The 26,794-nt window shown below is 38.3% G+C and overlaps 1 pseudogene; it reads right to left on the bottom strand.

The window, feature by feature from the left end:
- Positions 1-1,297: 1,297 nt before the first annotated feature.
- On the bottom strand, positions 1,298-19,028 carry LOC119470774 (annotated as a pseudogene).
- Positions 19,029-26,794: the final 7,766 nt, after the last annotated feature.

The following is a 26,794-nucleotide window of genomic DNA, read 5'->3' as shown; positions in this document are numbered from 1 at the left end:
GAGGCGTCCATTCACCCTCTGTGCTTCCACTGGGAGCTGCAATCCTGTTGGCCATCTTGGATCCCCTCAGGACAAACATTTTATTATCAAAATAAACACGTTTGTATAAAAGCATTACAGATCAACAGCTATATTTACACTTACTGATTCAAGGTCCAGTCATGCATCAAACATTGAATGGGTCCGCAATGGCTTACACATGCAAGTAAATCAGACACACAAATAGTTAGATTCCACCTCTACCAGATAACTTGATTAATGCAAAGAGGAGGGGGAATACCGACACAGGAAACCTGCCCAGAAACTAGACTGGCAGAGACATCAGGTTAACAAACTGCTGAAAGTTACATCTCCAAAAAGGCACTTCTCATTGTTACAAAAGTGCTTAAAATCTAAACTTGAACTCTGTGCCTAGGTTTATAAATTTTCAAGAAATTGTAAAGAACCACAGACTAGTTTTTAGTATCAAATTTCCAAGCAAAACTGTCCAAGAATTATTTGCATGTGAACTGAAATAAACTTGGCAAACTACAATCATACTAAAGTTGTATACCAAAAATTCAAATCGGCCTACTCATAATTTCCAGATAGCTTTTCTATCGCAATTTTAAGTATTACATTGCCCACTAACTTTTGAATCATGATTGCGTAGGCTAGACGCACCACTTACCCTCTGGGCAGAAGAAATTAGCAGAAATTAAGTCTCAGCTGTGACAACAACTTGTAACATAAGCACAATACATGGGATTGAGAAGAATCTGAAGTAATATACTCCAATCCGCAGTAATCACCTAATTTTTCCACGTTTTAAGACTTTTGTGCCTTGATTCTATTAAAAATTTCAACTAGTATGAATGCTAAATCATACTTGTTTTTGTGTAAACAAGTTAGAAAGCTGTTCTCTGAAATTCTCTAGTTAGTTAATATGATTACTGTGTTTCTACGTGCTTAGGTTTTATGAGGGCTATTTCAACACCAAGTAAATAAAATACGCTTTCCTAAAACTGTAATTTAAAAGAAATTACAAAACTAAGTGGCTAGAGAGGACCACTGGAAATAGAAGTGGATGCTATGAGGTGGGGGTTGGGAGCAAAGAAGAAACTGCAGGAAAGCAAAATGTAACTAGTAATGTACCTTCCTTGATGCTCCAGAAACACATGTCTACTATTACCTTGATTGGAGTTTCTTATAAAACAGGCTGATCATCAAGATTCTTGACTCAGGTTTCAGTGAAAAAATTGAAAACTTTAACAAGAAAGATTTGAGAAGCAGAAGGCAGGCAGCACATTTCCCAGATATTATGCTTGCATTTCAAATTCCTGTTTCAGACTTTTCAAGTAGGCCTGCACATTCCCAAAGCCATGATATTTGGCTAAATATACAAGGACCCCAGTTGCACACTGTCCATCTCACTGCCGGCAGAAACTGCAGTTGCAGATTCCTCGACAAGGTGGGCAGTGCCAGTTCGGATCCAGCAGAGCATCCCTGACCTCTTCACCATAACAGTTTCGAAGGCAGGGGCCACAGAACTGTCCTCGAACGCCCCAGCAGTCTGGGTTTCTGCAGTTTGTTTTGGTATCAATAGTCTTTTGACGGCATTGATGACAAGTAGAGTCCAGTGAACGGTTATGTATCTTCTCTCGATAGTTGCTGCAGATGTTGTCCAACTCTTCCTCTGTAATTTCTTCCACTGGGCTAATTATATGGGGAAGGGTCATGGACGATCTGGAGCGATGACTTCTGGGCATGTCATCTTCATTCATGTAGCCGTCCATGGTTGTCCTCTGTTTCACCAACATGTACTTATCCTCTTCCTCCTCCTCCACCTCCATGGGTAGGGTGTCAATGGACCGGAGGATCCGAGGCCTTGACCTGGTAAGAAGGCGAGCTCTCCATTCAGGGTTTCTCCTGGATGCAACCCCTGGGAATGTATGCCTTCTAGGTCTCCTCGGTTGTGAGTTGGAGCCTGGGAGGGAATATCTTCCAGGGAAGGAGCCAGGGAAGCTTTCTACTTCAGACATGAGTTTTGCAAGCATTGCTTTGTTTTGCTTTATATTTAAAGCACTTTTCTCCAAAAAATTCATCCCACTTTCATCTTCTGAATTGCGGTTGGAATCAGTCACAGAATTCTCGGAGGGCTGCGGGAGCTCTGCTTTTTTGTTGGTTGCTCCTCTGGTACTTCGCGCTGGAAGCTTCGTAGCCACCCTGAGAGGTCCAGGGTGTCTGCACTGGCTGCGGGTCCTACAGCCTTCCCGAACTGACTGCAGCCTCACTCCATCTTGTATCTCACTGTCTGAGAAATCGCAAAATGATTCATTGTCAGAGTCCACATGAAAAATCCTGGCCAGTTCATTAGTGACACCTGGCCTTGGTTTCTGTAAAAATCCACAATGGTCTAATACATCTTGCTCCTCACTTTCCGAAAAGCCGCAGACAGATTCATTATCAGAGTCCTCATAAAAAACATTTGCCAGTTCTTCACTGGTATCTGACCTGAATTTAGGTTTGTGTTTCCAAAATTATCAGAAGCAAAGCTGTCACAACTCTTATCAGAGGTTTATGTCTGTTATGATGAGGTTTCCATGGAAATCAGCTTCACATATCTGAATGCCTTTAAGTTCTTTACCACGAGATCTTTCTGCGGCAGGCGGCCAGTGTCCTTGCTGGCGGCGGGTGCTCAGGTCTGTACTTGGAACCGAGAGAGCCAAGCAGCCGCAGCGCTCAGCGGTCCCAGCGCAAGAGGAGGAGCAGCAGCCGCATGGCTGGCAGGCGGGGAGTACCCTAGAAGCAATTTTTTAAAATTTATTTTTTATTTTTTGAGGCAGAATTTTGCTCTTGTCCCCCAGGCTAGAGTGCAGAGGCACGATCTCAGCTCACCCCAACCTCCCCCTACTGGATTCAAGCCATTCTCCTACCTCAGCCTTCTGAGTAACTGGGATTACAGGTGTGTGCCACCATGCCCAAGTAATTTTTTTGTATTTTTAGTAGAGACAGGGTTTCATCATGTCAGTCAGGCTGCTCTCCAACTCCTCACCTCAAGTGATCCTCCCGCCTCAGCCTCCCAAAGTTCTGGGATTAACAGGCGTGAGCCACCACGCCCGGCCTTAGGAGCACTTTTTAAATGACCTCTTTTAAAACTCCCACATAAACAATTTCACATTAAGTAAGAAAGAAATAATAAATTAATTCTGTAACAAGGTGCAGCAGTTCAAAATGAGAAGGACCTTAGAATCATTTCGTTTAAACTTCTCATTTTAGAGCCAGTGAAAGTGAACTTTAGAGAACTTGGGGCCAATGTGACTTGACTACATCCACAGAGTCAAAAACAAAACTGGTCTCTGATGAATGAGAATCTGATAGAACATGCTGTACGTTCTGAAAGCCAATTCTAATAATGAGCCTTGGATTAATACATCCTTGAAACTTGCAATTTCTACACTCTCCCTCTGCCTCCTCATACATTCTCTTTGGATGGCATGTGTATCAATCAATGTTGCTGTGTGGTTTACATTAGAGACTGGAGACTATGAGAGGAAGAATTAGACTCAACACCTTCCTTTATAAAAAACTCAATCATGAAAGAGAGACAAGACATGCACACATAAAAGAAAAGAAAAAGAGAAATTCAGTACTTGGCAGTGAAGTCTAGTTCCATCCAGTTGAGTTCTAATTGGAGTCTTTTTGAGCTAATTAATATCTTTGTCTCTTGAACCACTTTCATTAAGGCTTCATAATACCTTTCTAGAGCCCCTCTCTGACTCCACTCTTGTCCTATTTGATATCATCAATGGGTGCCCGTATCAGAAAAAATATCTAGTCAGCACTGAACACAACACTTAATACAATACAAACCCTCCTTTCACCCTTCCTCCAAATTACTTTTCCTAGGGTTAGGTCTCATTAGCCACCTAAAATGGAACTGATCTCCAGCCAAACTGCATAGCCCACTACTGCCTGATACACTATTTTTAAAAATTTTCCCTCTTTTCTCCTGTTTATGACATGCTATGCAGTATGCCTTCTCTTCATCCTTGTCTATCAAAATTCTACTATCATTCAGAACCCAACTTGAGGCTATGATTGGACTTTGTCATGAAGCTTTTCTTGCCCAATCAGGAGTAATCTTCTCATGCCTAGAATGGCTTTGGAAGTAAGGCTATGTTGGTATATAGGCACTTAACACATTTGCCCCTTAACTATACTTCTTCTATTTTTTTCTAATTGACAACTAGGAATGTCAATGTCAGATAAACCATAAAATTTAGAAAAATAGCTAGTGCAGCTTTCTAAGAGAAAATCTGAGGAACTAATTTTTAAAATGCCAGTTAAGAAGGAATTTAATATTTACTTGGCCTAACTTCTCACTAAATAAAGAAAAAGCAAAAAGAGCTCAGTATTTCACAAGATAGTAAATTTCATTTTTAAACAATTATAATTGAAGAAAATCTTTAACACATTAGAATAAGCACAGATTTTTAGGACAATAAAAGCACAAACCATATAATTTTTTTCAGTTGGACTTAATTAAAAGTAAAAAGTTTGGCTCTACAAAAAGCAATAGTAAGAAAATAAGAAGTCAAGTAATAGAAAAAATAATTCATAACACATATATTTGATAAAGGCCTTGAATCTAGAATATAGAAAGAAATCTCATAATTCAACAATAAAAAGAAAAAAGAAAAAGATTTGAACAAAGACCTCACAAAAAGACACACAAATAGCTAATAAGATTAGAAACAGATGCTGAACTTCATTAGTCATCAGGGAAATGCAAATTAAAGCCACCATAAGATGGCTACGTATCCACTAGACTAGACTAGCTAAACTTGTAAAAACGTGACAGCATCATCTGTATTGAATATATATAGCAAATAGGACTGTCATACGCTATTAGAGGGGTGTAAAATAGTAAGCCACTTTGGAAAACAGGTTAGGCAATTTCTTATAGTCAAATATGTACTTTTTGAAATGGACCCAATAGCTCACTTCTAGATATTTACCCAAGAAAATATGAAAACATATACTCACAAAAAGACTTGTACGTGAATGCTTATAGCAAACTTACTCAATCTGGAAACAATTGAAATGTCCTTAGGTAAATGATAAATTGTGAAATAGCACATCATGAAGTACTACTCAACAATAAAAAAAATTACTACTATACATGCAATAGGATGAATGAATCTCCAAATTGTTCTGAGTGAAAGAAGCCAGACTGGAAGAAATATATATTGCACTATTCCATTCCATAGTAGCAGAAATGGTTCTCATGTTGAGGGTGGAAAGGGGATTCTCTGCAAAAAGGCTTCAAGAAACTTCTGGTGTGATGAGAGTGTGCTATATCCTGATCATTCAACTCTCATGACTGCACAGTGTAAAGGAGAAAAGACCGCATTTACCTCTACAAAGGGTGAATGCACCCCTTTTCTGGAAGCCTACTTATTTTTACAGTAACAGATTAATCATGGAATACCTCCTATTATTTCAAACTAATTGAAATAGATCGATTTAGTGTAATATCACATCATGAAAAGTGAATCATACTGAAAATTCAGTTATGGTAGCTTTTCTACCATAACTGAATCTATTTCAATTGCAACACAGCTGAACATGAAAGAGAACATTTCAAAATCCATTTCCCAAAACTCTTGAAGGTAGATGTGCTCTGATATTCAGAATTGTTTGGATTTTAGAACAGTAATGTGATGCATGTATTATACCCCATCTGCAGCAACCCTTAATTAATATATTAATATTTTTGTTGTAAAACACATGAAAATTTATACAAGCTAAGTTAAATTAAGACTATTTATAGCCTCGTGTCAGTTCAGAGCATGTTTTTCAGCTAAATAAGTTCTAATATCACTACTACCCAAATCTTCAGTTTGGATTTTGGAATTGCAAGGAAGGGACTGTGGACCTGTAGTTCAGTTTATCATTGATTATTAAAATGGTTCAATAGAGAATGTACTTGCCATGTTTCAAGGTTATATACGTGGTTGTGATGAACTGGAACTGTTGTCAAGTATAGCAATCTTGGCTAGTGCTAAATTCATGGCACCCTTCTTTGAGTGTGGAAATTTAATCCCAGATGAAGACAAAGTTTTTGGTTTCAGTGGCCTTACAATGGGGATAAAGTAACATTTTTTTTTTTTTGCTTGAATGAAACATCCTTTTACTTTTATTTTCATTTAAAATGCATACCCATAACACAAAACTGTAAGAAATGATGGATCTCTTAATAAAAAATACAGTTTTCCCATTAAAATGAAATATCAAAAAGTTTAACATGGAATTGATGACTAAATTTTGGTCTTAAATATTACATTTTTTCACTTGAATCATTGCTTAGTTCTCATTCAATGGGACTTGATATCTTCTATGTCCTGGTCAGTGCTTATAGGCACAGGTGTGCGTATGAACATCGGCCTTCATGTCCTAAGGAAACTCTAATAGATATGGCATAAAATGGAGGTAATGTGATACAGTACAAAGAGCCTGAAGATGGAGGTTAGTCTCAGGTTCTAAATTCTCTCATAAAAACCTGTGACTGCAAATAATTCAGCTGTTCTGAACCTTAGATTTATCAGCTATAGCTGAGACCTGTAAATAAAGCTTTTTAGAATTGTTTTTAAGATTTCATGAGCAGCTGTCAAACATTTAATACAGAGTAGGCACTTGATACGTGGTAATTACAATGAGTTTATTACAGTATTTTTAAATTGCATTTTAGGTTTTGGGGTACTAGTGAAGAACATGCAAGATTGTTGCATAGGTACACACATGGCAGCGTGATGGGAGGGGGAGTTTGTTATAGTATTAATAAACTTTAACAGAGAAATCTATGGTTAAAAAGAGAAGTATATAATTGTGTTAGAGACTGGCTTAATCTTCATCTTGGGAATATGTTATTCACTTCTACTTTTAAAACTATTACAAATTTTCACGACTGGAATTTGGCAAAAGATAACGTTTGATAATGTCTGATGAAACCGCATGTGACCTACTGACTTACAACATCTCTTACAAAACCCATAGTCAGGAATTACAATCTACCTAGTGTAAAGAAAGCTCGAATTATAGCAGAAAAAATTACAGGAGAAAATAATTCTTTCATTGAGAAAGATGTAAATTGTAACCAGAAAGATGTAAATTGTAACTCAAAAACTGTATCTCTGATTCACAATTTTGACATAGTGAATGAAATTGGACTCACTTTTGGAAAGCCTGGCTATATTATCTGATGAGGCAAATGAGGGAAGAAGATGTTTTATTGTAAAAACATCAACTGTAAACAATCAACCAGAATCCATTAAGCTGTTTATTCTTGAAATCATTCTTTCAGACTGATAACTTAAGTATCAAATGCAATAAAACAATCAACTTCTTCCTTTTTTATTTGTTTGTTTTTTTTATCACTTAGTTCTTATGGGAAATTCTATCCAGGTCATCATAACACGATTGAAAACAACTGATAATGAAAAGAATGCTAATTGGTTTCCTCTCTCTCTTATCACTGATCCGTACACAGTAAGTAATGCTTCCACATTCTTCCTCTTGTTTGTACGCAACCTTTCTATATATCTAGACCTTAACATTGTTTGAAAGAAATCATGAGCTAACAAAGCAATGCACAGCATTGATAAGCTACGGTAAATAGTAGACAGTGCAGTGGAATAGAAATTGTGTGTTTAAAGTCATTAGATCAAATATTTATTGGGCAAGTACTATCACAGGTGCCAAGGTTAAAAAAATGAGACCCAGGCTTTGACTTTGGGAACTCAGAGGCTAGTAGGGGAGATATATAAATACACAAATACAGTACAGAACAATACATGTAATAACAGACTACAGACAAAGTAATAAACATTTAGACAAATAATAAACAGTCTGGCTCAGCACAGACAGAGCCATTACGCTACTCAAAGCCCTGTGCTCTGCTCTAAGACTTCTGTGACTAAATCAAATCATCTGAAGTTGGATGAGCCAAAAGATTTCTATCATTCCAGTCCTTCAGTCCCACCTGCTTCAAAGAGACTGGTAGGACTAAATTCCTGAATTCTCAGGCCTTTAATTCAGCCAATATCCAATGTCTCAGTGATCCCTCTTTAAAAAATAGCATTAATATAATCTATGTGCCACTGATCCAGTCTACCATTGTTGGGCATTTGGGTTGGTTCCAAGTCTTTACTATTGTAAATAGTGCTGCAATAAACATATGTGTGCATATATACCATGGAATACTATGCAGCCATAAAAAGAATGAGTTCATGTCCTTTGCAGGGACATAGATGAAGATGGAAGCCATTATTCTCAGCAAACTAACACAAGAACAGACAACCAAACACCACATGTTCTCACTCACAAGTGGGAGTTGAACAATGAGAACACATGGACATAAGGAGGCATGTCACATGCCAGGACCGGTCAGGGGTAGGGTCAAGGGGAGGGAGAGCATTAGGACAAATACCTAATGTTTGTGGGGCTTAAAAACTAGATGATGGGTTGATAGTTGCAGCAAACCACCAGGGCACATGTATACCTGCGTAACAAACCATCACGTTCTGCACATGTATCTCAGAACTTAAAGTAAAAAAATTCTATGGCAAAAAGTCTCCCTTCTACTGCATTATGCTGTTTACCTCCCTGAGACAACTCCCAAGTTGTCATTTTTCCTCCTCCCTTCTCAGAAAATTATGCCTCCTAAAAGTTCCATTTTGTAGTGTAAAAATTCCCCTACAACTTCTATTCATGACATTCCATCCATCACTGTCACAACCGGACCCTGACTTGCTTTTGAGAGTTTCACCTGGAGGCCGCAAGAGATAGCTGTTGCTTTTCTGTCCCGCCATATACTGACTATCAAGCAGTGAGTTTGGTGTCTCTCTTAATTCCAATTTCAGTTTTTAGACAACTGCTTTCCCACTGCCTGTAAGACACTCATGCTGTGAGTTCATCAGTCACATCACTCTCTCCCACCCCCTACAGTCAGCCACTTTCCAGTCACTCAGTAGCTGCGCCTCATTCACTGAACAGCTGTACTTCTAAGTCACGCGCAGACGTTCTCTTCATCCCAGATTCCTTCTACTATCCTGTAAGATTTCCAGGCCCCCAGATAACCTATTCAGGACTCTAATCACTCATTTCCAAGATTCTTCTCTACTTTTCTCTGGCACCCATTCTTAAGACCATAAAGTGAACTTTTCCATCACCTGAAGGTCGTAGAAGTTAAAGTCTCTGTCACAGTAAATTTACTGTTTTCAGCTAATTCCATGACTGTTTTTCAGACTCTTTAGTCATTTGGCCCTTCACACTCTACAGTACCTTATTCTTACCCTAACTCTAACCATAACAACCATTAACCATGACAATAACCATGATCATGACCATAACCATAACTATGACCAGAGCCAATACTGTAACCACGAGCGTGACCATAATCACAACCATAATGCTTGTTATCTTTACTGCCGCCTATTCACCTTGGATTCCATGATCCATTATTTTGATTACTGTTGTCTTCCCTCTGAACTCCAATCTCCTCTGCCTTTTCATTGCCTTTGTTTAGCAAAACAAAACCCTCAAGGAATCCATTTTCTGTATTTTGGAATGACACTGGAAATAACAGTAGGACAAGGTAACACTATAAATTTATTATCATCATCTAGGTCATTAACAGTGCTTGCCTAGCCTAGTATATTTCTCATTCTCTGACCTCAATTATTCACGCTTTTCTCAATTTTTTCTCAACCTCAATTTACACCATGCCAGACCCATCATTTTTTAGACCCAGATGAATTCATTTCCTAAAAAGAAGACATAGAATATATCATATGGATATACTCTTAATTCCCTTAATTAGATAGCATTAGCACAAGAGTAATCCTGTTGTTCTCTTGTTCAAATGGGAGAAACCTTGTCCCCTAAGCTGTTTAAGATCAGTCCTTTCACAACTACCCTAGATTCAATTCCTTCCCAGCCTCCCAGGAAGCATGCAAAGTCAATTGTCCCTGTTCTCTTCTGTGTAATTAATCCCCTTCTTTCTCAAATGGTTCCTTTCTGGGAATTTAAAGAGTTCCTCTCATCTTAAAAACAAAACAAAATAAAAATAAAACTTTCTTTGAACCCAATTTTACCTCTATCATCTTCTCTTTCTTGACTGTAATAGTCAGATTTCTTGAGTGTCCAAAGTATGTCTGTCCTTAACTCACCATTTTCTCTTCATCAGACTCTAATCTGCCTTATGTGCTTAAGTACTGTATACTTACGTGCTCTACTCTTGCTACCATCAACAATGACCTCCCTGCTATTCAATCCAAAAAGCAGTTTTCCATTCCTTGGCCTGGTTTTCCCTGAGTAGTGCTGATCCCTTTGGGTTAGAAGTTAATATAAAGTAGTAGTTAAAACTGGGTTCTGGAGTCAGATGACCTGGGATGGCTTGCTGGATCTGCCAATTACTAGCTGGATTTCAAGCAAGTAATTAAAATTTCTTCGTTCCTCCGTTTTCTTCCATGTAAAAGAGAGATACCTGCAATAATAGTATTTTCCCAGGACTGGTATAAAAATAAAATAGTATTTGTGAAGTTCTGTGAACATAACCTGACACCTACTACATTCTCAACAATGTTGCTTTAATTTTATTCACATACTCCCTCCTTCTTGAAAAACTCTACTCTTAGTTTCCTAAACTTCACACTCCATTAGTTTTGGTAGAATGACAATTCATGACTGTACTGAAGACCACATAAAAGGAAAATGATATGCTCAGGGGTTTAACAATGTCAACTGAAATAGAAAGCTTCTCTTGTGATCCTAAAAAATCTCTTGCTTTTGTACATATAAATTTATTTTTGTTTGTATGTACCAGGGTAGATATGGCTAAAAATCAAACTTAACATTTAAGTATCTGGGTTAGTTATAGAATTACAATGTAAGGGGTATTCACAGACTTTCCAAGTTTTCTAAGTGGAAAATTAGGGCATTGATTGATCATGAGGGAGTAGAAATATTTAGGTGCACAGGAATAAAAGTGAAAATGTTGGATCTACTTTAAGTGTTCTTTTAATGGGCTGCTTATTCTCTTCAAGGCCTATTTCTGTCACTCTTATTGTGTGTAGACCTATAGCTAGAGAAATCTGAGATCATTTCAAGAGAGACAAGTGAATAATCCAAGCTAGGAAGAAACAGATTATACTCCAAGAGACAGCAATATTATTCTAAATTACATTGGCATAAGCCTAGGGGAGCTATGTGGGAATAAATTAGCAGGGTGTTAAACCAAGGAGCGTAAAATATAACATTGGATCAGGCAAGGTTAATCAACACAGGTGCACTTATTCCAGATTTAATGTGGTAGGTTAAACAGATGTGAGTGTTTTCTTTGTGACTTATTTCTTCTATATGTCTTAAGGTCCAGCCCTGCTTCCTATTATCACCCTAGATAATGTTATCAATACTTGTTTTTATATATTATTTATTTTCAATAATCTCAGATGTTTATATACCACTGCTGTTTTTCTCTCTGAGTCCTAGACTTTTAGATTTCAAAGAATCTTCTCAAAATCTCCATTTGGATATCTGAGAGAGAGAAATTTTAAACTTTATATATCCAAAAATAAACTCATCATTCCTCTCCTGAAAATGGGTAGCCTGCAGTGCTCCTCTCCTATAAATGGCCAGACTATCCACCCATTCACATAAGTGAGGAAACTGGGATTGACTCTTGACATTTCCTTCATCCACTGCCAATAACCAATCACCAGGTCTTGCTGTTTTACCCACTAACATCTTTCTAAGTCATTGACTGTTTTTATTTTCAAATTTCCTCATTCCTCAAAGATTTCAGCACCTGAAACATTATCACTGTTTTCAAGATGCAATATCTGTGTAGATTATCTGTCAATATCTTGGACTCTAAATTCATCGGCAATCTCTCTCCCCGTGATCTTTCTTGTACCCTATCCCAGATGCTAACATTCAGGGTCATGCTGTCATCTTTGTCAATGCTAGCCCTGAAGTTCCTTCAAATTTTCAATTTCAAGCATCACATTCTCCAACTAACACCTTCTCTCTTGCCTGCCAATGCTGACTAGACAGGAACTCTTATTTCACCAGCCTGGCACCCCCAGCACATCAATCCCACTCTTTTGTCTCCTCATGTCCTCTCCTTTCTCCTTATCCAGCTTAAATTTATGGCTAGTTCTTCTAATTATTCTTTGAACATGCACTGAACCCCTCTTTCTTTCTCATACTTTTGTAGTACTTTTGGCAAAGCAACAACCTTTTTAAATGATTTGCCTAGTCCCTGCTTGCATCAACACAGATTCTCTCTCCTTTTCATAGAGATTGGCTAAAACAGCTCACCTAACCTATTTTCCTTTCCTTTGGAATACAAAGCTAAACAATGCTTCCTGGCTTCTGTTGATCTAAAGGGTAGCTATGACATTGAAATTAACCAAGAAAATGTGAGTAGAAATGATGCATACTACTTCCAGGACTGAGATAAATAAAATTTCTCAAAATCTTTCATTTTCTGTCTTCCTCATGTTTCCAACTGGTTATCAATTCTCAGGATAAACCTGAAAAACATGTGTTGAGCTTCTGTTGGCCAAAATCACAGAAAGATGCAGTTGTATAACCTAGGATTCCATCCTCACCATGTCTCATTGCCTCTTAGGCTTTACGTTACTAGAATAGAAATTTCTATTGTGTTACATTACTAAGATTTCAGGGTTTATCTGTCACAGCAGCTTGCATTACCTTAACTACCTTAATAAAACCACTAGAGAGGTATGTCTGTAGACATAGCCATCTACACACTCAGCTGCTAGTTGTTCTAACTTTTAAGTTCATACTCACTGATCTTCATTGTTTCCCAGCATTAATACTACAGTCTTCTAATCAGTCTCCTACTCTCCTAGAAAATCGTTCACACTTTTTCCTCTTTCCTTGAAACTCACACTGATCTGTCTACAAATCCAATCATTAATACCTTCAAAATACATAGAGAATGTAACCACTTCTTTACCCCCAGGTCCACACTCCATCTATTTTCATTGAATAGCCTCCTAGCTGGTCCCGCAGTCAATTCCAATACAGCAGCCAGGGCGATGTGATCAGAATGCAAGACAAATCATTTCAGATCTCAAAACCCTTGGTATCAGTTAGAGTCTAGCCAGGAAAATAGAAGCCACACTGGATATCTCAAACTAAAAGGTGTTTTCCATAGATGTTGGGTGCCTGAAAGAGAAAAGGGTAACACAGAGATTTAAAAACTCAGGCAACCACTGACAATGTTGGTTGTTGAAACAAACGGGAAGGGGTGGGGTCTCCAGAATCTAGGAGCTTAGAAGAGGGGCTCTGCAGAGCTGCTTCTATATTTCCAGGAAAAGAGCTGCTGCCGTGGAGCTGCTGGTTCCTCTGAGAGTGTGCCACAGCGCTGTGCTGGGAATGCCACAACACAAGGGAGGCTGGATCTAGCAATGCCGTCAAAGACAGGAAAAACAGGAAGGAAGTCCCTTCTTCTGCTCTTCTCTCTACGTATCCTGCAGATGGAATCTAAAAGGAAGCCTGCTGGCAAGGATAACTGGAAAATGTAATTTTCAAAGTCCTCCCAGCATCGCAGAGTCACCTTCTTTGGTTTCTCAGCGTTTCTAATCATTCCTCTACATGTATTTTAACTTCCATGCAAAAACAGTTGACGACTTCACACTTCCACCCAGCAGGGTTCAACGCTATTTTATATAAATGAAGTCATTTTCATACTTTCTTCCATATAGAAGGGACTCAAAGTCTTAACATTTACCATATTAGGACCATATGGAAGAAAGTATCCCATTTGGGAGTGATGATAAATCCTCTTCTTATTCAGTTGCAGTCACACCAACAATCTTTACATGAAGTAATAGGGATGAAACAAAAGATGAAAATAATCTGTGATTTCTATGGTTTCACATAGACTCACTGGTGAGTCTGTGGTCAGCTGCTAGGCTGACTGTGCTGGTCTTTGGATCCTCTCATGTGTCTGGGTCCTTGGCTGTAACAGCTTGTCTCTTCCACATGGTTTTTCCTTCTCCAGATGGTGAGCACAGGCTTTTCTCCATGGAAGTTGCAGGGTTCCAAGAGAGAGAGAAGGAGGATAAAAAGTCTCTTGAGAAGCAAGCTTAGAACTCACAATGTCATTTATATTCTACTCTCTAAAGCAAATCACAAAGTCATCCAAATTCAAGACATTGAAAAATAGATTACACCTCTTGAAGGGAGGCACAGCAAAGATTGCTATTTTGCAATATGCTGCATGTATACATAAGCAAGAAAGAAGATATACATAGCTTGCCTTTTTCTACTACATTTCCCCCCTCAATTGCCCACTGTGACATGGATTTTTTTTCCTTGACCCCGTAAGTACCCACTTTTTGATCAGTGGTCCAAAATTATTTTTGAGTTCCTAAGATAAGCATCAATTTGGTTTAGTGTACAGTCACCTACGAAATGCAGGCAGGCATGTCTCAGGAAGGTCTAGAAAACTTCTACAGTATTCATTTGTGGCAGTGTTGCAGAGTACTTTCTCAAAAGGATCCAGCCTTCCTTTAGATCAAAGAACTCCATGTCTGTGAATGCCTTTAGATTCAGGAAGTAGGTGAGAAATTGTGAATATTCAAGTCAGATTTCTGCCCATCAAACATAGCGTTCTCCTATTACGCTGATTAAGTAACACTTTAGAAATCTGCCTATATATTTTCCTCCTATGTCATTTCATTCCTAAGGAATTGAGTAAGCATAATCAAAGCTCCCTGCAGGTCAATTCTGATTTCTAATTCTTCCTAGCGATCTTCACAGAAATTACATAACTCTTACTCTTTGAAGTATTGCTTCTTGACTTCACTACTCTGTGATCCCATGATACATATTGAAACTAGGGATCCTTCTTCTATAATGGCATCTGCTCTTGCCATCTTTAGCTTTCAGAGGATAGCTGCTGTTGAGCTTTGCAAAGATGCTGGCACATGACCTAGAAAAAGGGATGTCTTCTGGCCCTTTACACAAATAGAGGGGTGGTGGGTACGCAAGTTTCACAAGTAAAGTCCACGCTAATGTTCCTACATCCCTAAGCCATTTTTGACACAAGGCTAGGAAAATTCTCATCCAAATTTCCTGAAAGAAGGCCACCATTGAATCCAACAAATTAAACAATTGCTAGAACAACTTTAGTCTGCTTGACCTACCATATTAAATCTGGAAGAAGTATACCTGTGTTGAGAAATGTGATGTGATATAATGTCACATTCCATTCTCCTTGGTCTAACACCCTTATGCATGGTGTTAATATTTATATGCCATAATCACATATATCCCCTAGGTTCATGTCAATATAATTTAGAAAAATACAGCAATTCTTTTGGAGTATAACTTATTTCTTCTTATACTGGATTTTTCACTTGGTCCTGTTGGAATATATTTAGATTGCTTTAGCTGTACGGGCCTAGACACAATAGAGGTGGTAAGTCTTAAGGAGAACAAGCATCTCACTGAAAGGAATGCTCAGAGCGGATTCAAGATTTTCAACTTTATGCTCCAGCAGATATCTGTATTTCTTCCCAATCAGAATCTTAATTTTCACTTAGGACCCTTGCAAAGTCTATGAATACCCCTTTCATTGTAATTCTGTAACTGACTGAAATACTTAAATGTTGAATTTAGTTTTCAGATATATTTGCCCTGCTATATACAAACTAAAATAAAGACATTTGTACAAAATAAAATATTACTCTAGGACCATAAGAGAAGCTTTGAGATTATTAAACTCTTGAGTCATTTTCCTTTTGTATAATCTCCAATGCTGTCCGAAATAGCCATTCTACCCCAAAGTCATCACAGTCATTATTACTACCATATCCATCAACTGCAGCAGTCATTTTATTCCCCAAGATACTCACTTATGTAATCACTTTATCCCAAGCAATCACAGGTGATAATTTAATTAAATATTGCATGCCATGTCAGTATCCCCATTTTCTACTGACAAAGAACTTAGCATTAAGTTTAAGGTCAAGGACATATCCTAAACATTTCCATAATCCCTTCTTTGAGGATTTTCTGGCATCATTCCCAGTACCTGACACTGTAACCATCAGTGAGATAGAAACCACCTTAAGCACTTTGAGCAGAGGGTATTTAAGCAGAGAATTGGCAACATGGGTGTTTGATAGCTAAAGGAACAAAAATGGAATATTTCAGTAACCCAGGTATTAAAAACTTAAGAAGAAGCTGTCATTTGTAGGTCTTCAGGACCGAGGACAGGTAAAACGAAATTACCAGAACCCAGAAGGTTAAAAGCACCATGGAGTTGGTACACAGACCTCTGACAACTGGTCCCAATTGACTACTGCTCTTACCTAGCATCTCACCAGAGAACTGGTCCTGGAAGCTCTCAAGGAAGGGTAAGGCTTTTAGCTGCAATTTACCAATACAGGAAAAACAGAAATGTGTAGTCCCTTCTCTCCTGCACTTGCTTTCTATTGGTAAAACTTAAGAGGAAACCATTTGACTAACAGGGAAATGTAGTTTACAGAGTCACAGAGAAGAGCACTGAAGGATGCTTTGGAACCAAGAGCTCACAGGTCAGTAGTTGGCACAGGCTTCCCATCTCACCCAGAATATAGCTAAAATTCCACAGTGATCTATACATCCTACCTAACCCAGTCCCTTGTTGCTCTCAATTTCACCTCACCCCTCCTGCTACTGCCACAGGGACGCCTTGCTCCTTCTTGAATACATTAGGCATGTTCTTATCCCACACCCTGCACACTCACTGTTCATTCTGCCTGAAATGCTCTTCTCTGAGATCTTCATGGCTCACTCCAGCATTTCCTTCCATTTAAACATTACTTTCCCAGAGAGGCCTTCCTTGGAAGCCTACACTTTCAACTCACAGTGGCATTTTATTTCCCTCTGCCCTGCTTTCTTTTTTCCATATGTACTTATCATCCTATAATATACTATATATAATGTATATTAGTTTTCTTGAGACAGAATCTCACTCTGTTGCCCAGGCTGGAGTGCAGTGGGGTGATCTCAGCTCACTGCAACCTCCGCCTCCTGGTTTCAAGCAATTATCCTGCCTCAGCCTCCCGAGTGTCTGGGATTACAGGTTTGCACCATCACGCCTGACTAATTTTTGTATTTTTAGTAAAGGCAGGGTTTCGCCCTGTTGGCCAGGCTGGTCTCAAACTCCTGGCCTCAGGTGATTCACCTACCTCAGCCGATCCACCCACCTTGGCCTACCAAAGTGCTGGGATTACAGTTATGAGCACCATGCCCTGCCAATATACTATGTATTTTAATATATTGATCTTATTGTATGCCTTCTCCAGTGGAATGTGAGTTCCACATGATGGAGACTTTTATTTATTTTACTCATGGCTGAATTCCAGTGACAGAACGGTGCCTGGCAAATATTTGAAATTCAACAAATATTTTTTGAATTAGTGAAAATCTACTAACACAACCCTATCCTGATCAACTGTCACCTGGACACATCCAGGAGTCTACTGACTGCTCTCCCTTCATTCGTTCTTATTTCTGCCGATCCATTTTCAATGCTGCTGCTGTAGTGATTTAAATAAAATGATTATACATTAGACTACATTCTATCCCTGCCTCTTTACCTCAGTCGTGGCTCTATAGCTAATATTGACTTGTTTAAGTAAACTCTATTCATTCAGGTTTCCTTTAATCATTTAATAATGAAGATTTCCACATATGGCAGTTTTTCAACAGTTTTTCACTTGACTTGTGTTTTTAGTGATCTTTTATAGAAATCTTTGCAAAGTCTCTCATTATTTAATTTGGCTTTTGACACTGTAAAAATCAAGTGGATCATTTAAAATCTGATCTTTTGTATGTGGACATGAGGAAAATATGTCTGTCTTACTTAACACAAAAGTTATGGTCTTAAAATGTTGCCTGTGAATAAATATACATGTTAAAGCCTAGGTTTATATTTCAAAGTTTATAATAAATTGAACATTCATTCTTTTGGAAAATTCTTTGGGAATATGATATAATAAAATCTCACTTAAGCGCTCATGAAAGCAAAACTTGCCTTAATCATAAAATGTAACTGTATATTTTATATTTTGCAAAGTAGATTAAAAGTCTAAAGGGGATCATTGTTTAACAAAATTTCCATCAACTCTTGTCTTACCTCTAAAATAGAATAATATGACCCCTTTTGTCTGTCCAAAACCTATTTCTGTGCTCTCTGTAAAAGCTGTATGCTTGCAGAAATGAACAGGTTGATCCAGTCTGATGGAACAATAAGATGCAGCAAGAATCTGGGCAACAATTGAGCCTGCCTGCCTGGTTGTTTTTCTTTATTCTGAACTACCATATCGCTTAAGCTTTGCTTATGCCAGGCTGGTGGTTGGATGTGTGTGCCTTCTCTTAGTGAATTGTAACAGCTGGCGGTCAAGATTTTACTTACTTTGTGCCCCACAGAAGGCTTTGCATGGGGTAGGTGCTGAAATTGTTTGTTAAAAATAGTTTAAAAATTGGACACAGACAAAAGTATATGAAGCAATTCTATTAACACATCAATGGAAATTTTAAAGCTAAATTCAAGTCCTTGGATTCAATGCAAAGAATGACCACCCAGATTAACAATTATGTAAAATTTGGTGTTCTATACAATGAATTGGGCAGATAGCCATAGACTGAGTGTGTGTATGTGTGTAACGGTTCAAGCTAAATTGAAGGGTTTTGATAATTCTCAAAACAATGCTGGCTTTTTTTTTTTAAACAACATAGAAATTATTGTCCTGCTTCAAACCATACATTTGAATATAAATGCATGCATGTTCATTTCCTACCTTCAGCTTCTCCCGCAGGTCTGGGGTCCTAAAGCATTGCAGGACTGTGTTTTCCTCCAGCTCATGCTTCTCTACCTTTCTTCCTTTGGAGCATCTGTTATGCAACATATTGAAAAGCAAATTGGCTGTTTGGAAAGGGTAATTTCTTTTTGAGGCCATCTTAATCTCCAGGGAAAATGTAAAGACACACAAAAATATGCACAAACAGCTGCAGTACAGGTTGACGTTAGTGAAACCAAACCATTTTTTAAAATATATTCGGAAATGTGAGTGAAGTTACTTTTTATAAAACTTCCCTGCTGTTCTCACAGCACAGCGTGCAGCCCTATCAGGCTGAATATGCTACATTTTCACACAAACTTTTCTTAAAATGGGTCAGTATTGATAGTGTAACCTTTACAAAATATGCCTCTGATGAAGAAAATAAATCTTCCACTTCTAATAGCAGGGTTGTAAAAAAAAATACAGCACAAGGCAACTTGTTTGAAATACCTTACTGCCGAAACATGTAAGAATATACTTACTCTTTAATCTCAGAATGACTTTCACTGGTTTATCTTTAATGTAATTATTTTTAGCCCTCATGATTTAACTTTGGCTTCATGTGATCCATCTGGTTGGATAAGAGCCAATACTTATATGTTTCTTTCAGGTTTACTGAGTGCTTACATAAATATTATCTGGCAAAGTAGGTATTTCTCTTATCCCCATTTCACAAATATTTGGTGATTGCTTTTGCAGATGTTACCCAAGATGTTAGAGTAAACTCTAAAAATTCAAAAAGCTTAGTCTACCTAATTGTTCTTTTTATGAAGTGTAAGACAATTGTTTATGGTAAATTTATTCCGTTGTAGTTTTGCAAACCAATTATAGTGGAGTGACAAAATAAGAAATCTAGTTTATGTCTAAACATGTGACAATACTATTTCATCATTGAAGAGATGTTGTTAAGAATTATATTTGGCTATCAGTAGCTATAGCCTAATCAAGAGACAGGTAGCTTTGTCTCATGTTAAAGAAATCTGAAAGCAGGCAGCTCAGGGTGAGGAAATTATGCTATATATATAGTGTATGATTTATCAGGGAACTACATGTTCCTTTCTGCCATTCCCAGCACACATGGTTTCCATTTCCAGGGCACGGGGTGTTTTTCAGAGCTCCAGCCATCGTGACGTCATTTTCTATCAGGATGCAGAAGAAAGAGAAAGAAAAGCCAAAAGGTTTCTTCAGAAGTCCCGCCCAGTGACTGTTCTATCTATATCTGACTGAATGTTCTAGTTGTCAGGGGGGCAACAGTAGACGCCTGGATGGTTCATGATTTCACAGCTAAGACTGGGGATTTGTTATTGAAGAAGAAAGAGTGAATGGATTGGGCAACACAACTTGCTGTTTTTGTCACTTTTCCATAAAGGATTTCTCTACTTTTAAGAACAGAATCTATTGAATCCTCCAAACTATTACCCCACATATTAAAAAAAAAAGTCCCACTAATAGTTTAAAGAGTAGCCTTGGTTGAATAAAAAATGTAATAAGAAAAAACAAAATTAAGATAAAGTGAAGGCGACAGTTGAAAATGGCAAAGTATCTACCCTGGATCAGAGACTATATAACAGCAGTACAAAAAGAACTTGAATTCAGTAAGAATCTATGCTATTCCTCTACAGGAATCACTTCCTGTAAGTATCTTAGGATCATTAAGGAAGCATGCTTAAATTATGACTATTGCTCTCTGGGGTTCTGAGAGCTAGAAGGAATCAAAATATACAGAGTCTTACACATTCTCATCATAAGCATAACTTAAAATATAAAATTTATTAGGTTATTGAAATCAAACATTAGAATAACAGTGAATTATTAAAAATAAAATTAGCTCATAATCTCAAAATTTACATTATAAACATTAAAATGTGCTGGAGCACATTAGTAATTCAGTGCTGGTAAATTTAACAAAAGCAAGATAGGATTTAATATACAATTTTATTAAAAACTGACTGATTATGGATAATTGTATAAACATTCCCTTACAATAATTGGAGAAAATAAGTGGCAAGAACATTCAGAAAAGCTAAATAATGCATTTTAGCCATATGTATGTGGTATATAAATATATAGAAAGGTAATAAAGTAACCACATTCTTTTACCTGGTAATTCTACTTCTGGATGTCTATCTTTTTGAAAAAAGATGGATCCTAAATCCTGGGGAAAAGAAGTTTGATGTACAATCTTTATGGCCGCAGGATTTAGAAGTAAAAATTTGAAAATAACTAGCTGTTCAACATAGGATAATAACTTAGGTAACCGGTGATATGTTCACTTACTGAAAATAGCATTGTTAATCAAGTAACTGAACAGGTAAGGAAAGGTAACAAGAGAACTGTAAAATATCACAGAGGTACCGACTCCTGGGAGCATCTATGGCTCCTGGGGCTGGAGGTGAGGAAGGAAGAGATTGAAGTTAAAACTTAGCGGTAGCTCACACCTACAATCCCAGAACTTTGGGAGGCCAAGGCGGCTGGATCACGAAGTCAGGAGATAGAGACCATCCTGGCCAACATGGTGAAACCCCGTCTCTACTAAAAACACAAAAAAATTAGCTGGGCCTGGTGGCAGGTTCCTGTAATCCCAGCTACTAGGGAGGCTGAGGCAGGAGAATTGCTTGAATCTGGGAGGCAGAGGCTGCGGTGAGCAGAGATCACGCCACTGCCCTCCAGTCTGGGCGACAGAGTAAGATTCCGTTTCAAAACAAACAAACAAAAAAACAATTTAGCACCTTCAGGGAGGATCCCTGTGGACCTGTAGCCTAGACCTCTGAAAAGTCAGCCCCTGGCTGAGATTGATGTTTCTGAGATGGTGTGTGATGAAGCTGGTTCTGTTAAGGGTTGGAACAACTGCAAACGGCATCCACCCACTGATCTGACAGGGTGCTGCCATTTGCAGGGTGAAAGAAGCATCTCTAGAGTGATGTTTAGAACACAAGAAGTAGATGGGAAGCACATGGGCCGGGCACGGTGGCTCACACCCATAATCACAGCACTTTGGGAGGCTGAGGCCAGGCGGATCACGAGGTTAGGAGTTTCAGACCAGCCTGGCCAATATGGTGAAACCCCGCCTCTACTAAAAATACAAAAAAACTAGCCAGGTGTGGTGGTGAGTGCTTGTAGTCCCAGCTACTCGGGAAGGTGAGTCAGGAGAATTGCTTGAACCCAGGAGGCGGAGATTGCAGTGAGCTGAGATTGCGTCACACTGCACTCCAGCCTGGGCAATAGAGGGAGACACCACCTCAGAAAAAAAAAAAAAAAAGAAAGAAAGAAAGAAAAAAGAAAAAAAAAGAAAGAAAGCACAAAGGCAGGCATTCAGTCCCTTACTTTTCCTGTAGAGCTCGACTCTCCCTGAAGCATCCCCTCTAGGCAGACTCTAACAGGGAACCAGCTACCACAGCAGAAACTCCTAGCTCCTCCCTGCACTCCTAACAGCAGGAGGTCTTTTCAGGCTGTGCTTGGCCCATCTGCGTGCCTACCTTCTCTTTCATCAGGTCATAGGGCTTCTGGAAAATCATGAGTGAGTTATGGGTGAGGGGGAGCTCCCTACTGCTGCAGGGCTGAATAGGAGCCTATGCCTTGCTCAGTGGGCAAGGGCCACCTTGGCTAAGGTGCCACAGAACAGGTCCCCAGGACTGATTAAAGAGAGGGGACTCTGTTCCCAGCCCTCCATGGTGCCAATGGGGCTTTGCCCACAGGTGCCACTGACTGCTGCAGGCCGGACAAGGAACTGCTCACCGTGGGGGCCTCCTGCTCATTGTCACCATCAACAGTGGGTTGTCTCTCTTTTGACTGTGCTGGATCCAAATAGTCTGCAGAGTTCCAGACCTACCACAACACAGCTGAGTATAGGAGACTGGTTTAGGGGTGAGAGACAATAACTTAAGGGCACAGCCTTACTTATTACCTGTTTCTATCTAGAAAATAGACTCTTCAGGGACACAGTAGCTCCAGTTCTTAGAATAGGGCCTGACCCATGGCAGGTGCTCCATAGGTATTGCTGAATCAATGAAAACAAACTTTGTTATTGAAAGAGGGGGTAAACTGTGAAAAAAAATAAGGGATCTCTATTTCTGCCTTTGGAGATTTCCTAATTCAGAAATTCTTTTAACAAATGAAAGGCACAACCAAGTTAACGCCTCCCCTCTCAGTCTTTCCTGTTCTACTTTTTCTTAATTATGTGTGGCTTTAACAAGTTACTTAACCTTAGGGACCCCAGTTTTATAATCCTGAAAATAGAAATAGCATTTACTTTTTTGTGAGATGGAGTCTCACTCTGTGGCCCAGGCTGGAGTGCAGAGGCACAATCTCGGCTCATTGCAATCTCTCCCTCCCGGGTTTAAGCAATTTTCCTGCCTCAGCCTCCCGAGTAGCTGGGACTACAGATGCACGCCACCACGTGGCTAATTTTTGTATTTTTAGTAGAGACAGTGTTTCTCCATGTTGTCCAGGCTGGTCTCAAACTCCTGACCTCAGGTGATCCACCCACCCTGGCTCCCAAAGTGCTGGGATTTCAACTATGAGCCACTGAGCCCGGCTGAAAATAGCATTTACTTTAGAATGTTTTTGTAAAGATTAGTGTGATAATATTTACAGAACATCTTATATTCATGGAGGGCACACATTTGTTCAATGAATTGTATGGTTGAGATCACAAATCACATTTCCTCACCCTTCAACCATTGTGCATCTGGCATTATTTCCAAGTAGGTATGATTTATGAATAATAATAGAAACTAACACTTCTTGGGCACATCTGATTTGTGCCAAGCACCACCGTAAGTGTTTTACCTATATTAACTCAATTAGTTCTCCCAAAAATGTATGAGGTAGATGCTTTTACTTTTCCAGTTTTACTGAAGAGGAAATTAAGGCACGGAAAGTTAAAAAAAAAAAAAAAAAGTAACCTTAGGTCACATAGCTAGAGCTAGAATTTGAACCCAAGCAATCTGGCTCCAGAGTCTTAGCCACTGGTATAGTGATTCTTTAATAGGACTACTGATAACTGTATTCTTAATGCTAACTATTCTGTGAGTCTCCTGGGTATTTACAGCACTGTCTTGTGTAATTATTAATAAGCTCTTTACCCAATTCAGCCAAAATTCCTAAGGTGAATAATTTACTTAGAAAAACCACATCTGACTGAATTGAGCACACCAAGAATGAGGAGGAGAGATGGTGTCTCCTTTCACAAGAGTATCTGGACAGAGCTTAAATTGTCAATCTAGTTATAAATTGTTATTCCCATATTATGGAAAACCCCTGTAATTGGATAGTAGAAAATTCTCTGTAAAAGCTTGTCCCTCAGGCAAGGCTTAATACTGGTCTCAGAAGCCCAGTTAAATATGTTTTAAAAATTCAGTTATCCTTAAAAATACTGAAGGGAGATACGTCACATTAATGCAGTTGTCTTTGGATGGTAACACAATAGGTAATATTTCTTCTTTTTTTTTTTAAACTCTTGTTCAAAATTTTTCTTAAGAGGAAGAATTGTTATAAAAACAATGTATTTCTTAAGTATAAGAAAACATTTCTACAAAAAGTAGAAATTTTAGATAGGTAAAAATAAAATGAATTATACATAATTAATTACACTATTGCATGTTAAAAATCTGCTATACTTTCTAAATTTTTCCAATGTAAGGATACTCATAAATTGTGTGAGTCTGTATAAAAGATGGAATCATATTCATCACGTTGCTTTCTATTCGGCTGTGCTTTTCACTTAAAAGAATACGGTCAATATACTTCTCTATGAACAAATGCACATGTATAACACATTTTGCAATATATTTACTGTTATTAACATATTATAATTTTTTTTTTTGAGATGGAGTCTCACTCTGTCTCACTCTGGAGTGCAGTGGCACAATCTCGGCTCACTACAACCTCCGTCTCCTGGATTCAAGCGATTATCCTGCCTCAGGCTCCTGAGCAGCTGGGATTACAGGCTCCCGCCAGTACACCAAGCTAATTTTTTGTATTTTTGGTAGAGATGGGGTTTCACCATGTTGACCAGGATGTCTTGAACTCCTGACCTCATGATTTGCCCACCTTGGCCTCCCAAAGTGCTAGGAATACAGGTGTGAACCACCGCGCCTGGCTAACATATTATAATTTTTAACCATTCCTCTCTTATTGGATATTTAAGTGGGTTTTATTTTATAGCTATCATAGCTCTAAATTTATACATTTATTTCTCATTTCTCTTATTAGTCTCTCAGGATAAATTCCAAGAGTGGAATTTCTAGGTCACATTTAAAACTCTAAGTTTTAAAATGCATATTGACTAATTGTCTTGCAGTAAAGTTGCTGCAAATTATTATTCTGCCAGCAGTGCCTTAGAATTCCTGTTTCCTTAGAGACGTGCAATATTCTTTATTGTCTTTGTCAGTAAGTCAAGCTAAACAAATCTTTAGTCTTTATTGTTTCTTTCTTTGATAACTGCTTTATGTGCTCCTGTCATTTGTGTGTATTCTGTGAATTGTCTGTTTTTGTCTTTTGTCCATTTATTTATCGAATTGCTTTTTGTAAACACATTTGTTCATGCCTTTAATCCTAGCACTTTGATATGTTGAGGCGGGTGGATCATGAGGTCAAGGGATGGAGACTATCCTGGCCAACATGATGAAACCCTGTCTCTACTAAAAATACAAAAATTAGCTGGGAGTGGTAACTTAACATGCGCCTGTAGTCCAAGCTACTCAGGAGGCTGAGGCAGGAGAATTGCTTGAACCTGGGAGGCGGAGGTTGCAGTGAGCAGAGATTGCACCACTGCACTCCAGCCTGGTGAAAGAGCAAGACTCTGTCTCAAAAAAAAAAAAAAAAACAAACTGATTTGTAAGAGTTCTTTATTTTCAAATATTTTTCATATATTTCAAAAGCTTTTTTACCAGCTGATGGATTAATTATATTAAAATTCTTATTTATGTTTATTCCACGCATTATATTTTAAAGGACAAATCAAATACATATCCAGTCCTGGAGTAGACTCAATGCCTAAGCAGAGATAAGGGTGACTTGGCACCAACGTTACAGGAAAAGACAGTGCTGGGGTTGTGAGAGATTCTCAGGAAGAAATGCCAAGAATTCAATCTGGGCGAGAACTATTCTCTTGGGCACAGTGAAAAGTTCTCCCAACCATGGTTTCTTCATGAAACAAAACTAAAGATTGATATCAAACTCCACAATGTATCCTTCCCAGTTCCTCTCTGCCTGGTTAGGCTTATTCATCCCTTAGATCTCAGCTCAAGCACCATTTCCTCAAGGAAGTTTTCCCTGACCTTGTCTACTAGGTCAAACCTCCTTATTTTATGTTCCTGAGACAGTGTAGCTCTCTGCAGTACTTCTCACCATTGTGATTTTACATTTATTTACCTGGCTGTTTGATTCATATCTCTCTCATTCATTTGAATGGATTCTCCATGAGGCCAGAAACTGTCTGATTTTGCAACTCTTCATTATCTCCCAGCCTGCCACAAAGGAAATGAATGACAAAGATCTATTAGACAAATTGTATGTGAAAATGCACTTTTATTACAATTAATATCCAAAAATAGTGAGTTTACCCATCTTATGTGAATACTTTTGACATTCTCATGAAGCGATAATTTAAAGAGCCACTTCAGATACTGTTACACAGAAAAATCTAAACTCGGGAGATCATAATTTAACAGCAAAATAAATACTCTTGCCCTAAGTGAACAGAACATATTTTTCCACCTAAAATTCTCAGCAAACAAGGTCTGTTTAAATAGACCTTTCCATTAAATCCCTGATATTATAACTTTTAAAAATGCTTTTGAATTGCTCCATAGAAACATAAAGTTTAAAAAAAAAATCCTGTGTATCTGCGTAGTCTAATACAATTGCCACTAGCACCTGTG

Source organism: Cebus imitator, unplaced genomic scaffold (genome assembly GCF_001604975.1).
Source record: "Cebus imitator isolate Cc_AM_T3 unplaced genomic scaffold, Cebus_imitator-1.0 Scaffold40, whole genome shotgun sequence".
Taxonomy (NCBI): domain Eukaryota; kingdom Metazoa; phylum Chordata; class Mammalia; order Primates; family Cebidae; genus Cebus; species Cebus imitator.
The sequence above is the reverse complement of the archived record's forward strand: the minus strand, read 5'-3'. Positions and strand labels throughout refer to the sequence as shown.